The sequence below is a fragment of the Macaca mulatta genome, chromosome 4, assembly GCF_049350105.2.
Source record: "Macaca mulatta isolate MMU2019108-1 chromosome 4, T2T-MMU8v2.0, whole genome shotgun sequence".
In the NCBI taxonomy this organism is placed as follows: domain Eukaryota; kingdom Metazoa; phylum Chordata; class Mammalia; order Primates; family Cercopithecidae; genus Macaca; species Macaca mulatta.
In genome coordinates, this window is record NC_133409.1 from 70723265 (window position 1) to 70738574 (window position 15310).

Here is a 15310-nt window from a genome sequence, read left to right on the forward strand (position 1 = left end):
CTTAGTGGGCTCCCCACTGATTCACTAGCAATTCTCCTCTCCTCTGGGCTCTTCTTAGCTTGCAAATGGCGCCTCTGGATTGGGTACCAAGACTTGCACTGACTTATTTTGATACCAGTAATATGAGACCATGTTATATGCCTCTTGAGATATCATTCCTTTTCTAGCAATAAACAGTGATAAGCATGCATGTACAGGGTAAAAATAGAACTTTGAGATTCGTCCATCTCAATATACAAAATAAAAGTAAAAGTATGCTAATTTCAATCCTTAACACAGTAAATTGAATGTAATAGGTCTTCAGTAACTATTTGAGGAATGAAATTGTTATTGATATATTGATTTGACTGAGAAAATCCATAAGTGCCATGCTTGGATTAAAGTACAGGGAATCCCATTTTTTGGGTAATTTCAAAGAAGTAGAGACCATCCACTATTTATTAAGAACAAAAGAGATTTGAGTGATAAATGTGTTCCAGACCATCCAATGGTGTTATTCTACTACTTCATCCCAGCTAGTAAAATGGGGCAATGAGCACCAAAAAGCAGGTACTGTCTCTCCCTATGTAAGTAGACTTCCTAGTCGTGGCCAAAACAAAAACAAAAACAAAAACGCAAAGCAACACAAAACAAAAACAATGTGAAGAGCATCTTACCGTTCATTGCTTTGGATGATGTGTGCAAACCTAGTTAATGGGAGTGGATCTGATCAGTGTTTGTAGGAAGTTGGTACTGGCATATGTCTGGCTTCTGAATTTTCCAAAAATACAATTATTTATTTTTAAATCCATTCAATCAACACCAAATTTACTAATCAACTACTAAATAAGTGAAAGACCCTATGGTAGATCCTTCAAGAAATGGAAATTGAGACATTAGGTCACTATAAACCCCAACCCTTGTAATCTATTTTTTTTTTTTTTTTGAGATGGAGTCTCGCTCTGTTGCCCAGGCTGGAGTGCAGTGGCAGCATCTCGGCTCACTGCAAGCTCCGCCTCCCGGGTTCACACCATTCTCCTGCCTCAGCCTCCCAAGTAGCTGGGACTACACCACGCCCAGCTAGTTTTTTATGTTTTTAGTAGAGACGGGGTTTTACCGTGTTAGCCAGGATGGTCTCGATCTCCTGACCTTGTGATCCGCCCGCCTCAGCCTCCCAAAGTGCTAGGATTACCCAGCCAACCCTTGTAATCTTTTTGTGGCAACCTTAGGAAACTTGGAATGCTTTCTACACTCTGATAAACATTTAATTGTGATCATAGCCCCAGTGTTGCAAAATGAGACAGAAGATACAAAGTATCTCATAGGATAATATTGTAGCTGTAGGTACTTCAAATGGACAAGTATAACACATTATGAGTGTTAATATGGATGCATTGGGAGAAAAATAAGCCCTGAGAAGCAATGTGCAGAAAAGATATGATTGACGAAGGCAGATAGATCCATGAACCTAAGTTATTTTTCAGCATATCGTGGTTCCACTTTCACCTCTTTCTTGACATTGACTGTGTTTTTAGCAGGACAAAAGTTATCTGAAATTTCTGATAGAGTTCAAACTTTAAATCATGTTCACTTTGCTAAAACTCCACTGGATGGAGTGGCAGAAGAGAAAAAACAGAAATAAAAGAAAAGCAGTAATGGAGAATGGAAAATCTTTAAAGATGCTACCATCCTGAAAAGATTCGAAAGCAAGCCCAGAAAAGCCACGGGGAGGGAAAGAGCACTTAGAGGTGTCACCAAAGCTTTCAGAAGTGATGAGGGAAACCCCAGCTCTTCTTGTTACTTCTTGGCATTTTGTTCCTCTGTACGTTAGCTTTTGGTTAATCTTTCATGTTGCTTGTTATCTCTGTTTTAAAATTTCACATCAGCTCATTGGTTTCATATCCCACTTAACAAATTAAATATTTTTCTTGGGCTTATTAATAAAATTATTTGCTCTCATATGTTATGGCTTTAGATTTTCAGTGCAGTTAGGACTATTATTAATTTTTTATCTTTACCCTTGTTATTTCTCTGAAGCATCCCAATTGGGGTGGGAGTGTGGGGGTATTCAATGGTTAGGTAAAATTTACATGTAATTATGCAATTTACACATATCTTCAAATATAATGAGGCCCAGTCTAGCTGACCATACCAAGAGGATATTATAGTTGCCAATAAAATCAGCATTATTTCTTTTTTTTTTTTCTGTTCTTTTTTTAGCTTCTTGCAAACATTCACTCAGAATACTTTTTGAATATTAATTTTGTGAAAAGCAACGTGCTGGGTTCTTTGGGAAAAGTAAAGACGAGTGCACAAATGCATCCTCCTTTCTAGTGAGTCCAGCACACAGATGACTCAGGAAGTCATGCACTGGAGGAGGAGTATCTTCTAGAACTGGGGAAAGGTTCAGGAAGAGGATCAGAAACTTTTTTCACTCAACCAATTACATTTTTCTGAAAGCATTTAATTAATCATGCATGATCTTGCAGACCCCAGATAGAGACTATATCACTATATCAGTTGTTTTCTTAAACAACTGGAGTTAATTCTCATATATTTGGTGGCCTTTCAAGTATTTATGTTTAGGATCTGTTTTCTTCCTCTTAACTTACATTCCAAAGTTTAGGTATCCTTCCCCTCCATTGGCTGTCCAAAACAGCATCCTTTCATGTAGCTACATGCCATTGGAATGATTTGTTTTTTGCCATGGATTCCTAGTCCTAAATTTGGACTTTTATTGGTATTTAAGATGTCATGGACAGAACCCACAGAAGTTGTGCAAAATGAATGGGCTGAGTGGACAGTCCAACAGAGTTACATCATCTGTTCCAAACACCCTCGTAATGGTGGTATCAGCCTCAATGTCTGAGTGGCTGTCCTGGTTCTTCTGACCAGTCCTCAGCTGGCCATGTCTGTTCAGGTGCCAGAGAAAGCTTCATAGCTCAGGCAAATCTTTACAAGAGATTTGAAAGACAAGAAACATGTATTTTGGAGGTTTTACCTGTTTATTTCATGTATAGCTTCATACTAACAGATTTTGCTATACTTAAAAGTAAATGAAATGTTTTTGATATCTCAAAATCATTTTATAATTTATCAAAGAATTAATCTATTTCAAGGCTTGCCATTTACATTTAATCTTCAAATCTTGATGCATTTTCACAGACTTTAGTTAGTTAAGGATATTAATGACTTCCTTTAATAGCTTATGAAGTGAGTCATCATTGAAAGTGAGTCATTAAGGCCAACTCTTGTACCTGCTCTTAAATAGCAGTTGTTTTACTAGATCTGTACTAAAACCTTTTTTAAAAAATCTGTTTGTCTTATATATAACAAGCATTTCCAATAGTTAATAATACTTTCTTAGCTCTTCAATCATTTTATGAGAGCATTGCAAGAAAAGCAGGAGATCGGGAAAGGGGTTTCTTGTTTGCACTGTAGGATGCATGAAATTCTTATTTAGTCTGTTGTGTTTGGGGTTCGAGAGAAACTATGTAATGAATCAGAACGTTTCCTACAGTCTTCTGAAAAGATGTAATGAGACAGTCAGTCTTCCAGCAGCCTTTGATCATCTGGGAAGTCATTGACTTTGATCCTTATCCTATCAGGGGCTCTTACCCTGGGGTCCATAAGTACCCAGGCATTCTTAAGAACTGGATTTCAGTATAACTTGTTTCATTTTGTGATTTTTAAAAATAGTTTATTTTATGCACTTAAAACCTTAATCTGAGAAGTCATCTGTAGACTATGTCAGATTTCCAAATGGAATAAAAATATTTAAGAACTCTCTTATGTGTGTGTTTCAACCTATAAATTTTATATGTGAAGCTCATGGTTAGGTGGTAAGTAGATAACTTATTATCTGCATAATATTTGGTACTTTTTATAATGAAAAAGGAAATAATACAATGATAGGTACCATTTATTTGTTGACCACCCATATTTTCCAGGGAATTATATATTCTTTCTAGTTTTCACCATAACATGCTGCAGGGATAGTGTTACCACTCTCATTTTGCAGATGAAGAAATTGAAACCCAGAACAATTCATTCTTTCATTCAAAAAATATCCATAGAGCATACACTAAGAGAAGGCACTCTGCTAGGCACCAGAAATTAAATAATTCACCCCAAATCACTTAACTCATAAATGGCAAAGCTGAACCCAACAAAGCCCATTATCCTTTCTATCACACATTGCATCCTCATAATATATTCTATATAGAAAAACTTAACAGTCCTGCTGAGACACTTGGAACTCTAAGAAGGTAGTCAACAGATACTTTTCTCTTTATATAAATATGATATATAATTAGGTTTTCCTGGAAAGGAGTGATTCTGCCTTTTTAAAATTCTAGCAAATTAGAGCCCAGGTAATGATTTCCTGAGATAAGTAAATTCTCTTCTAGGACAATCTCTAGTCTTGTCATCATGAGATGGAATAACAACAGTCTGTCATTTCAGTGATGGCACCTGTATGTCCTTGTGTCTAAGAAAAGATACCTCCTTCTCTGCCTTGCTAAATATTTGTAAACTTTGCTTTAATTTGGTGTATGTGCCATTGTTTTGTATGTGGGAGGGGTTTATTTTTGTTTGTTTGTTTGTTTTTTGGTCTTTTTTAGTAACCCCAATCCAAACTATTTTCATTTGTGACCTAAAATACTTAGAACAAGAGGCTTTGCAATCTTGAAGACCGAATACATTTTTACTACTAAATATAAGGCAGGTTTGAGCCACCCAATTTGTAGTGCTTGATTATGGCAACCTTAGGAAACTAGTACGGTTACTCTTTATCTTTATTAGGAGATAGTGCTGTAGTTCCTGTTGTAATCCTTAGGGAGCCAACATTGTTGATGAGACCCAGTACCAAGCTAGAGGCCACGTTGAGCTAGCAAGAAATAGGATAGTTTTTACTGTCAAACTAATTAGCATTTAGAGAGTTTCTCTTATAGAGTGGCCTGGTGTCTTAGTCTATTTTCGGTTGCTATAATAGAACACCTGAGACCGGGTAATGTATAACTTATAAGGATTTGTTTGACTCACAATCCTAGAGGCTGGGAAGTTCAAGATCAGACAGCCACATCTGGCCATCTTTTAATGAGGGCCCCATGCTGTGTCAGAACACAGCAGAGAATTGGAAGGAGAAATGGGCACACACAAAGAGAAAGAGAGGGGACAAAAGGGGTTGATGCACTTTGTAACGACGAGACTAATCCATTCCCTGGAGAACTAATTTATTCTCATGAGAAAGACATGAATACATCTTAACATCAGAATCACTTCTTAAAGGCCTCACCTCTGTACACTGTTACATTGTAACAGGCAATTAAATTTCAACATGAGTTTTGGTGGGGGCAAACCACATCCCAACTGTAGCACCTAGCTACCCACTCTATTTTTAGAGTGGTTATTTAATGACCTGGCAAGATCACTGTGCTTGTAAAAGAATCCACCACGAGTTAAAGAAAAATAGTTTCTGGCTTCCAATCTCCTTTTGGCCTCTCTCTGGAATGGCATATACAAGTTCAGTGATCACCGACTTCAAAGGTGGGGTGGAAGAGGCTGAAATAAATTTTTCTCCTTTCTTTGGTTGGTTGCTCTCTCTGTTTGCTGCTGAAATTTGTGTAGAATAATGGAATGAACGTGGGAGATAGGGAACTATAGAAAGACTGGAAGGAAGGGAGAGGTCTCTTCTAAATTAAACCCCATGTGCTTGTGAGACCCTTGGACCCCAAAGGGCTCCTGACTGGCTGGGCCCACTCCTTCTGTACATGGAGCCGTGGGGCTTTTCTCTGGCTTCCCAGTTGAAGCATTGTCATGTGATTTGATGCTCAGCATTTCTGAGACCTCATGGCAATTTTACCTTATAAAACTCCCATTTCGGCATTCTGAACTTAAGTAGAAAATGGAAATATAAGCCTCTTTTTTTGCTCTTAATCCATTCCAGAACTATAAGTCCCTGGGTTCTTGGCAACAACAGGTGTTCCTCTAGATTTTAAATTGAGTGTGTGTGTGTGAGAGGAATATCTCACTAAAACGACAGTGTTGTCATCAATTTTGGCTTCATGGAGGGTCTTGAGCTGAGTGGAGATGGGAGGAAGCTATCCTTGTCCATGTGGTTTGGAGACTTGCTCTAAAAAAGAAACTGTCTACTTTCCTTTTAGTCTTTGTTTTGATGACATTTGTAGTGTTTACCAGGAGCATACAGTTATCTGGAAAATGCAGACTGATGACAATAGTATTTGAAATGCTCGCAGGTCTGCTTCTAGGTTGATGGAAAGAATGTATGTTCCAAGGTACAAGTGCTTGTTGACTTTTCGGATGCAGCCAGTCTGTGCTCTTTGTCAGGTAACTCAGAATCACTCCACAGAGGCTGTCCTTCCTGTCCATTTGACAAGCACTTAAAAGGGCAGTCTTAAGTACTTTACTTCATAGTTTATTAATTTTTTTTCCTTCTTTAGTTTGCAATCTACTCAGAAACTGGAAAATAATTTCTTTTACCATTTTCCTCTTTCTCATTTAGGCTGAAATTGATTTCTTTCTGAGCGTGTAAGAAAAAAAAAAAAAAGAAGAAGCTGTGGTTAATACAATTGCCTTTGCTGAACAAAAATAAAAGACTAGTTTACCTTCAAGCTGTGCAGTATCAGAGTAAGGATCTGCTCTGTCACTCCCAGGAGATTTTGATAAGAGAGAGTGCAAAATTTCATGATATCTACATAGAATAATTGTAGCAAATATGAGAAGTAATAGAATTGTTTATTTGGGGATGAGGGTGGGGATGGGTTTTTTTGTGTGTGTTTGGAAAATTGGGAAGCTGGAAGATACTCTTAAATCCATCAGCTTCTCCAGAACTCTTCTCAAATGCTTATTGTCATGACAACCATCTCTTCGTAAACCAAGGCTCTGAGTGTAATACAGATGGGGCTGGTAACAAGGTAGGATTGCCATCTGCTTTGTTTTCTCTAAGGGACTTTTTTTTTGTGATCCCCAAGTCTCATCCTCAAGTCTGACAGTCTTGACTTATTTTTGTTTCTGGAGTCAGATAGAGCTGTGAGACTAATTCTTTTCTTCTGACAAACTACTTCCTCACCTGTAATCAAATAACTTACTTGTTATTAAATGGAGGGGAAAAAGGGTAATTATGTGTGTGCGTGTGAAAACAAATATACATATTTTAATGATTTATTTATCTGTCTACTTTGCAAAGTCTCCTGTGAGGTACCTAGTAATTCAATAATACAGTCAAGCATGAGATCCAGAAACAAGTAGGAATGAGGCGATCATTTTCCCATGAAACAGGTACAATTGTTATTGCTTTTGAACATTTTATTAACACCTGTGCTTCCTGATGGTGGGGCTGCATGAAGCTTGTAAGTAGTTTCATCATTCTTATTAGGTAACAAATAGGAGCGTAAATTATTTAGGAGAGGAAGACCTTTTCTTGTTACCAAATTTGGAGAGAAATTTGCCAAAGAAATGAATGTTTACAGGAGGGATACTGCTTAATATCTTCTTACTCCCCTTTGCCAAAGATACAAGTGACATTTTCTCATATCAACTTCCAAAAAAGTGAGGCCCATAACTTTTTAAAGGAATATACCTGGTATTTTAAAAGTTTGTATGTATCATGATCAGAATTAAGATATATCCAGCTTTTGAAAAAATATATATATTTAGCCATTAAAAGGTATGTGGTAAACTAAACTGATGAATAAACGTTATGGGAAACATTTCATAAAATTTATATTTAAAGTAAAGAATAATTTCTCTCTTTGTATTATAGTTATTCTGTATAAGCTACAATATAAAATTCTAAAACCTTAATTTCTTGAGGGGCTTATGCTTCATTTTTATTTCTAAATAGAGAAGAAGTTCATACACTGCTTTTATGTCCTATATGTTGATGTGTAAAATTTTACAATATAAAATTCTAAAACCTTAATTTCTTGAGAAGCTTATGCTTCATTTTTCTTTCTAAATAGAGAAGAAGTTCATACACTGCTTTTATGTCCTATATGTTGATGTGTAAAAATAATCAAATACTAGTGGATGAGTAGAATGTAACTACAATATATTACACACACAAACACACAGGATGACTAAACTGTACACATGGGCTGATGTCCAGAGCAGGGAAAAGCTGCTAAGGAATTTTTGAAGTAAAGTTAGAATACAGTTTTGTGGTTAAGACCAATAATTTTTCAAAGGAGCATTATAAGGAGTGTGGTTACTTGGGTTGGAGTTAAAGACCAAGCAACGGTTGAGCAGACTTGAAACCAGTTTTGTCTTTAGATTTCTTTTCTTAACGACTGGTCTCCAATGAGTTAGCCACTCATTGTACTTAAGGTCTTGGCAAAGGAGAGACTTTCTTCACCGTGTAGTTTATACCTCATGTATGCATTACAATAGAAAGGTCCAGGAAATACTGCAGGCCTTCTATTGGTTTTTATCCTCCATTTAGATAAAAATGAGGAAGAAGTAGAATTATCACAAACAATCCAATTGGCTTTTAGTTGGGATATACTACAGAAACATCACCTTTGAATCTGTATACGTAAAAAAAAAAAAAACTTCTCAGAGTAAGATGTAAGTTCTGTTGCACTGTTCTGAAGGAATGGGTAATGTCAGAAATGTCTTCATTACATTACATAAAGTAATACACGGTGCTGTTATCAGATTGCATAGTCAAAGTTGGCAAGTTTGCAGATTTACATAGATATCATGACTTTCATCATCCATACTTCTTTCAAGAAATGGTCATCTTAATATGGGGTATTTATTTGAGGCATACACCATTTATTTGAAGAAGCAGTACCTTTGTTTATCGTAAAACTTCTGGACTAAATTCTTCAATTTTTTTTCTCTAATGAATTCAGTTTTTTGGGTTTTTTTTCCCCCACTGATTTTTACTGCGTAGCGTTTGCCCGAAGAACACCACTTTGTTTCCTAAGGCAAGTAGTCACTACAAGGCAAGTTTTGTTCTGTCTATCCCAAGGCAAATAGACAGCAGCACACATAGTGTGGAGGGCTGCTGTGCTCAGTAGAAAACCATCAACTATTTCTAATTGGGGGTGTATGAAGACAGCTGCATTCTGGACATGCTAAACCTCTTGAAATGCTTGGAGTGTAATAAAACCCAAAACGTGCTTTCCTTTCTCATTTCTTTGCACATGTATTTTAGGCAAAATACAATCCACATGCTCTTGTTCCCTCTCCTTTTAAATCATGAAAAGTGTTGTTTTTTAGGGCTATTCGAGGTCCAGGAAGCCTTTTTATCCTTTTCATTTATACATAAAAATAACCTAATAAAAAGAAAAACATAAACAGAAAACACAATATGACATCATGAATGAGGGCAAGCACAAACTGCCCAATTTAAGTTTGAAGTTATAAACCTAAAATATTTTAAAACAAAACATTTCTCTTGGTGTTTTGCAAAAGCATTGCTTTCTTCTATTGGGCAGAAATTGCAGCCTGTTGGGATGAAGTAGAGAATAGAACTAATATTTATTGAGTAACTACCGTGGCATTCTGGGACATCTGCTAACCCCTTAATTTTTACAATAACCCTAAGTGGTAGGTCAGTCCATCTGCATTTTACAGACAGGAAATGCTTTCAGAGATATTAATTAGTTGGCTGTAGACCACAGAAGAATTGAAAGTCAGGTCTTCTTGACTTTTCAGCTCATGACTTCATTACTTCTGCCCTCCTCATTCTGTTGGGAGATGGGTGGGAGGGTGCCCTTCAGATGATCAAAAAGTCCCATGTTGGGATGTGATTTGGAAATAGCTAGTCGTCAGGCCAGAGGACGAAGGCTATTGTAGCTTCAAGAAAGAAAGAGTCATCTTGGTATTGGCAAGGTGGTTATTTAGTATGGCAGCTGCATAAGAGCATTGGACAGGTGGTATGATATGGGATGGGGGTCAGGGTGGGAGCTGCTCACACCCCCTTATTATAGCAGAGCAAAACCAGAATAGTCACAGTGATGGTGATGGAGGGCAGGTTCAAGAGAAAGCTCATGTTCTTCTAGCATTGAGACTCACAATATTTCAAAACAAGTGATTATTTATTCCATTACAATTTATTTTGGTGATGGATATTGCATTTATTTTATTTTCTAACAGTAGTACATATTTGGTAAGAGTTGCTTGTGACTTTCTTTATTTAAATAGATTAAACTCATTGTCTGAAATTTTTAAAATGTTTGTCCTGTTATTGAAGACAGCTTAAAGTGTTACAGAATGGGAATCCTAGCTTTAATGAGTCTGCATATAAAAGAGTCCAAACATTTTTTTTTTGGAGAAAAGGAAGGTCATTTCAACTGTACTATAGGTATGATAGGGTCCATGATCCATGGTGTGGCAATAAGTTACTATTCTTTAGAGAATAAATTGCAAAATATAGGACATGAAGACTGCTTGGTATTTACATAGGAGTCTAGTTCTTCTGATACTATATGTTCTATAAGCTTTCTCCCAGAAATCCAAAGTTTTATTTAGCTTATAGCCATCATTGTGCCACAGTCTCCCTTCCATGATTTATTTTTTCCCATACCGTACTCTTGCACTGAGTCTTTGGCATTGAAGAGGAAAGAGATGAATTATTCAACTCTTCTTCTATTGAGTAAAAAGCCAATACAGAAAAAAATGCAACAGGCAATTTCATGACTGACATTTTGGAGAACACTGGGGTCATCATATGACTGAGAAAATGATTATCTCTTTTGAAGGTCAGGAAACCAGTATTTTCTCCAGTGAATCTATGAAGGGAACCAACCACCTAGCTTTTTGTAAATAGCACTCCTTAGGGAAATGTTGCTTTTTTCTTTTGTAGTGTTTCTGCTTTAAATCTTCATAGACTGTATCCCATGGAAGCAGGAATATAATGACTATAGCACTTACTTCTTTTCATGTCTCTACTGAAGAGCCACCCTGATTTATCTTTTCCTCCAAGGTAGTGTGGAACTTTACCAGGATTTAGATTATGTTAGTCATTTTGCTTGGAGATCTCTGTACACTTTTCAACATCGTTTCTAGGAGCCTTGCCACACCCAGTAAAGGAGGGTGAGGCTTCAAGAATCTCTTGGCGTACCAAGGCAAATTAGGCAATTTGTAAGAAGTCCCTAGCAAAGCAGAGTGGAGAAGAGGGCTCAGGATCTCGTGAGGACTGGGGCAGGGAGGTGGACATCCCATGAGCTCCTTTCACAGTCAACACAAAGTTAACATATCTTGGAGGAAAAACTATTACTGTATAATGGAAGGCAGAAGGCAGGAATGTCTGTGCTTGGTGATGAAGCTGGAAGTAGTGAGCTGGTTTATGATGGAGGGATAAATTTTGCCATAAAAGAGACATGCCTCAATTTTATTAGCTAGATTACTTCCCATACAGGGGGTGAGGAGTGAGGATTCTAAGGCATTTCTCTCTGTTTTCAATATATCCTTTCTGGATTCACTATTACTGGGACTTGTGAATATAGACTAGGGATTAAAACCTGAGTTTGCTTTTAAAAAAGTTTTGTTTTATTAAATGAGATTTCTGAGCAACTGATTTCACCTAGTCTTATCAAACTATTGTTACTACTTTTTCGATATGCATTCTGTCCCTCCTGTGTGAAGGCCACAGGGCACCTGCCCCCATGTCATTAAGATGGAGGTCCTCAAGTGATGAGGGGATGATTCACCTCTCACTTACCACTTGCGAGAATATCTACCACTGTTACCTCTCCTTATGTCCCGTAGCAGCTGCTACACTCCCACTTTATTATTAGCGACAATTTCTAGTGTTCAAGAGAGAACGGGATTTACTTTTTGAATGCCTCTAGGTTATTATAGCAGGTTCATTTGGAATTGCATATCAGAACATTCTTCCTATTTATCAGGAAAATAAACCAAGGTCTTGAATGTCTATCCATAGTTGGCCCAATATAATTTTGCTTGGGATTTATTACATTATTTTTCTCCATTGGCTATGAACTGAAGGCATCTCATGGTATATTTATTCAATGGTGAAAAGGTAGTTAGAGGTTGTGTGGTAAAGTCAAGACCAGTATATTGGAAGAAAAGAGACACTCCATCTAATAATCTTTCATAGTCTTCACATTCATTGAGAAGGTTAGTTGATAACCTTTCCTGCACACTGTCTCCCAACCCTGACCCAGGAACTTGCAGAGCACACTGTGCAACAGATGTAATAACCCTTGTCCGCAAGCAATATGCACAGCTGGGAAAGATAATTAAATAGACTCTTTTTGAGAGGTCTACAACATTTCAACAGAAGGATTGAGCAATCCTGCTGGCCTCCAACTGAAAACTATTACCAACAGACATACTTCAGACAGATTCCATGATCACCATACTTATGTGGCACAAGTGCTTATGAGGAGCTTCTTTGTCTTCCAAAAGGCCACTAAAACTGTCAGACCTAAATAATACTGGAATTGTAAAGTGGGAATTAAAAATTATAATTCCATTTAACATGTAAAGTTGCCATCAGAAAGCGGGCCTTTGGTTTTCCATATGGATTGGTTACATGGTCAACTGCAGTTCTAACTCATGAGACACCCCCAGATCTCATCCCGTGTGATTCTTTTTGAGGTTTATTTAGGATGTTAGATAATCTGGGGCAGGTTTCATCATGGGTGGCAATACTACATATAGCAAATGTCATGAGAAGAGAGAAAAAGCCTCCCTTTTGAATGTTAACATTTCTGCAAGTAAGTTTAGTTCACAGTATAAGTTTACATTACTATTATGAGACTTAAAAGATTGGGGTGAAATCTTAAAGAATTATGAAATTAAGAAATGAAACCCAGAGGGCTTTCATTTTAAGTACTGATGACTTAAACCAAAACTGGTTTGGCTTATCTGATTAGATCGTGGGTTTTGAGAAAGAGGAGCATTTACTGCTGCATCAGGAGATGTTTCCTCGAGAGCAAGGCCAGCTCCTTTTGACCCAGAACATCCCATAGGTAAATCACTGCACACTGTGGAGATACCTATTCCCTCCCTGCCCCAGCCTCCTGGGGATCTGAAACCAAATCATTGCTTTTTCATCTTTTACTTTTTTCTTATGAGCGAAGCCATCCACTTTCTCATGTTTCCTGATGCCAAGTCCTTCTTTACATGAGTGGAATCCACTCTTTTCAATGGAAAGACACCTGCTCTGAGACAGGCTACACCGTCATGAGCGTTGGCATGGCTGAGTGATGTAGTGGAAGGTGCAATAAATTTAAACTTTAAAAAAGCAATATTTGATGGAATCATGCATCTTGTGCCTACAATGAGTATATGCTGTAGCAGGATTTACAGATACATGCATGATTAATTTGAATACAGTGTAGCAAAATGATCTGTTAGAAAACACATGAGAAGAGGTGCAACATTATTAGTCATTAGGAAAATGCACATAAAACCACCATGCCTGAGTGATGCCTCTGTACATCTATTAGAATGTATAAAATCTAAAAAGACTGACCATAACAAGCATTGGTGAGGATGTAGACCAACTCGTGCTTTCATGTATTGCTGGTGAGAATGTAAATGGTACAACTACTTTGAAAACAGTTTGACAGTTTCTTAAAAAGTTAAAACATCCACCTGGCATACTATATCCAGATATCCTACTCTTATGTATTTAATCAAGAGAATAAAAGCATATATACATACAAAAACTTGTATATAAATTGCTTGTAGTAGCTTTATTTGTAATAGCCAAAAGCTAGAAACAACCCAAATGTCCAATGAAAGCATACATTGTATTTATTTATGGGATATATCCATGCAATGGAATACCACTTGGCAATAAAAAGAATCAACCCCTCATCATACGTGCAACCACATGGATAAGTCTTAAACTAATTATGCTGAGTTAAGAAGTCAGACAAAAAGGTAAGAGACTGTTAGGGAGCTGAATTAGTGTGTTAAAAGTGGCAATGAAAAAGGAGAAAATTATAGCTACCTCAAGATAGAATTGATGAGCTTTGATTATGAAATGATGGTAAGAGAGGGGGCCATAGACTCTGAGGTCTGTCTCTAGCTTTGGTTTCCCTATGTGGATCATTATCTCTTTGTATATAACAATTATCTGAAAGATGGTACTTAAGCATGTAAGAAACGATAAGCTACCTGTTTAATGCTGAGCTTTTGTTACCTCCAAGAACCCCAAGAAGAAACATCCTGTAAGCAGACCATTCATACTTGATTGTTAAAGGAAAACAAAATTCAATTTTGTCTTTTTTATCAACACAAGTATAGCTAGCTAATAAAAGTGTAATATTCGTGAGAGAAAAAGAAAAGAACACACACACACATACTCAACGGGATTCCTAGAGCCATTCCCATGGATAAGAGGGAAGGAAGGGTTGAGGGCAAAGAGAGAAGGGAGGGAAATAGACTACGATGGGATATCTTAGGGCAAAAGAATAGGGGACTGATTTGGAAGGCAGCAAACTTTATAGATACTTGATTTATTTAATGTCCCTGTCACTGGCATATCTTAGTGTGCATGGTATGTGATTTATTTAGTCACTTGATCCAAATTCTCTAATTAAGTGTAGCTCAGAAGAGATAGTGTCCATTGTGGTCAAGGACACAGGTTTTGGCTTCAACAGACAAATAAGCTCTCTGAGCATCTGTCTTCTCATCTGTACAATGGGAATATCAGTTCCTACCTCTTCAGGTTGTTGCATTCATAAATAATTGTGTATAAGAAACATTAGGATTGCTTCTAAGGGCTCAACAAACTTCCTTCTTCTTCTTCCTCTTCTCCTCCTCCTCCTCCTTCTTCTTCTTCTTCCTTCTCCTCTTCCTCTTCTTCCTTTTCCTTTACTCCTTCCTTCTTCCTTCCTCCTTCTCATTAACATTATTAGGTAACCTCAATACTATCAGTAATGATTGGAAAAAGCTTTAATCTCCTAGTTCACCATTAGAAAACAAGAACACATTTTGGTGGTTATTACCTGAAGTAATCATAGTATCACCTTTTTTTTTTCATCTGACTCATTATCCCAAGTGATTTATTTAAATGTGGAGTTTTCTGAGTCTTTCTTTTACATATTACAAAAAATGAGTGTGACTTAGGGACGTAGAAAAGAAATAGAAATTTGGTGACTTTCATTCTGCCTGTGCTCCAATTCCTATTTGGTCTAAGACAAGTAATTTAAATTTCTTGCACCTTAGCATCTTCTACTCAAACAGAAATGAGGAACAGTCACAGAGTGCTATGATAAGTCTAAATAGAATCCACACAAGTTTTCACACTGAGTATAACTTTATAGAAAGCTAAGTGTGTTACTCAAGTTGGTACATTTATGTAGATGTGACACTATGGCAC

At 37.1% G+C, this 15310-nt stretch overlaps 1 protein-coding gene across 23 annotated transcripts in view; it reads left to right on the forward strand.

The window, feature by feature from the left end:
• The window catches only part of ESR1 (estrogen receptor 1), a 436798-nt gene that overhangs the window by 330436 nt on the left and 91052 nt on the right, over positions 1-15310 (forward strand). The window lies entirely within an intron of this gene.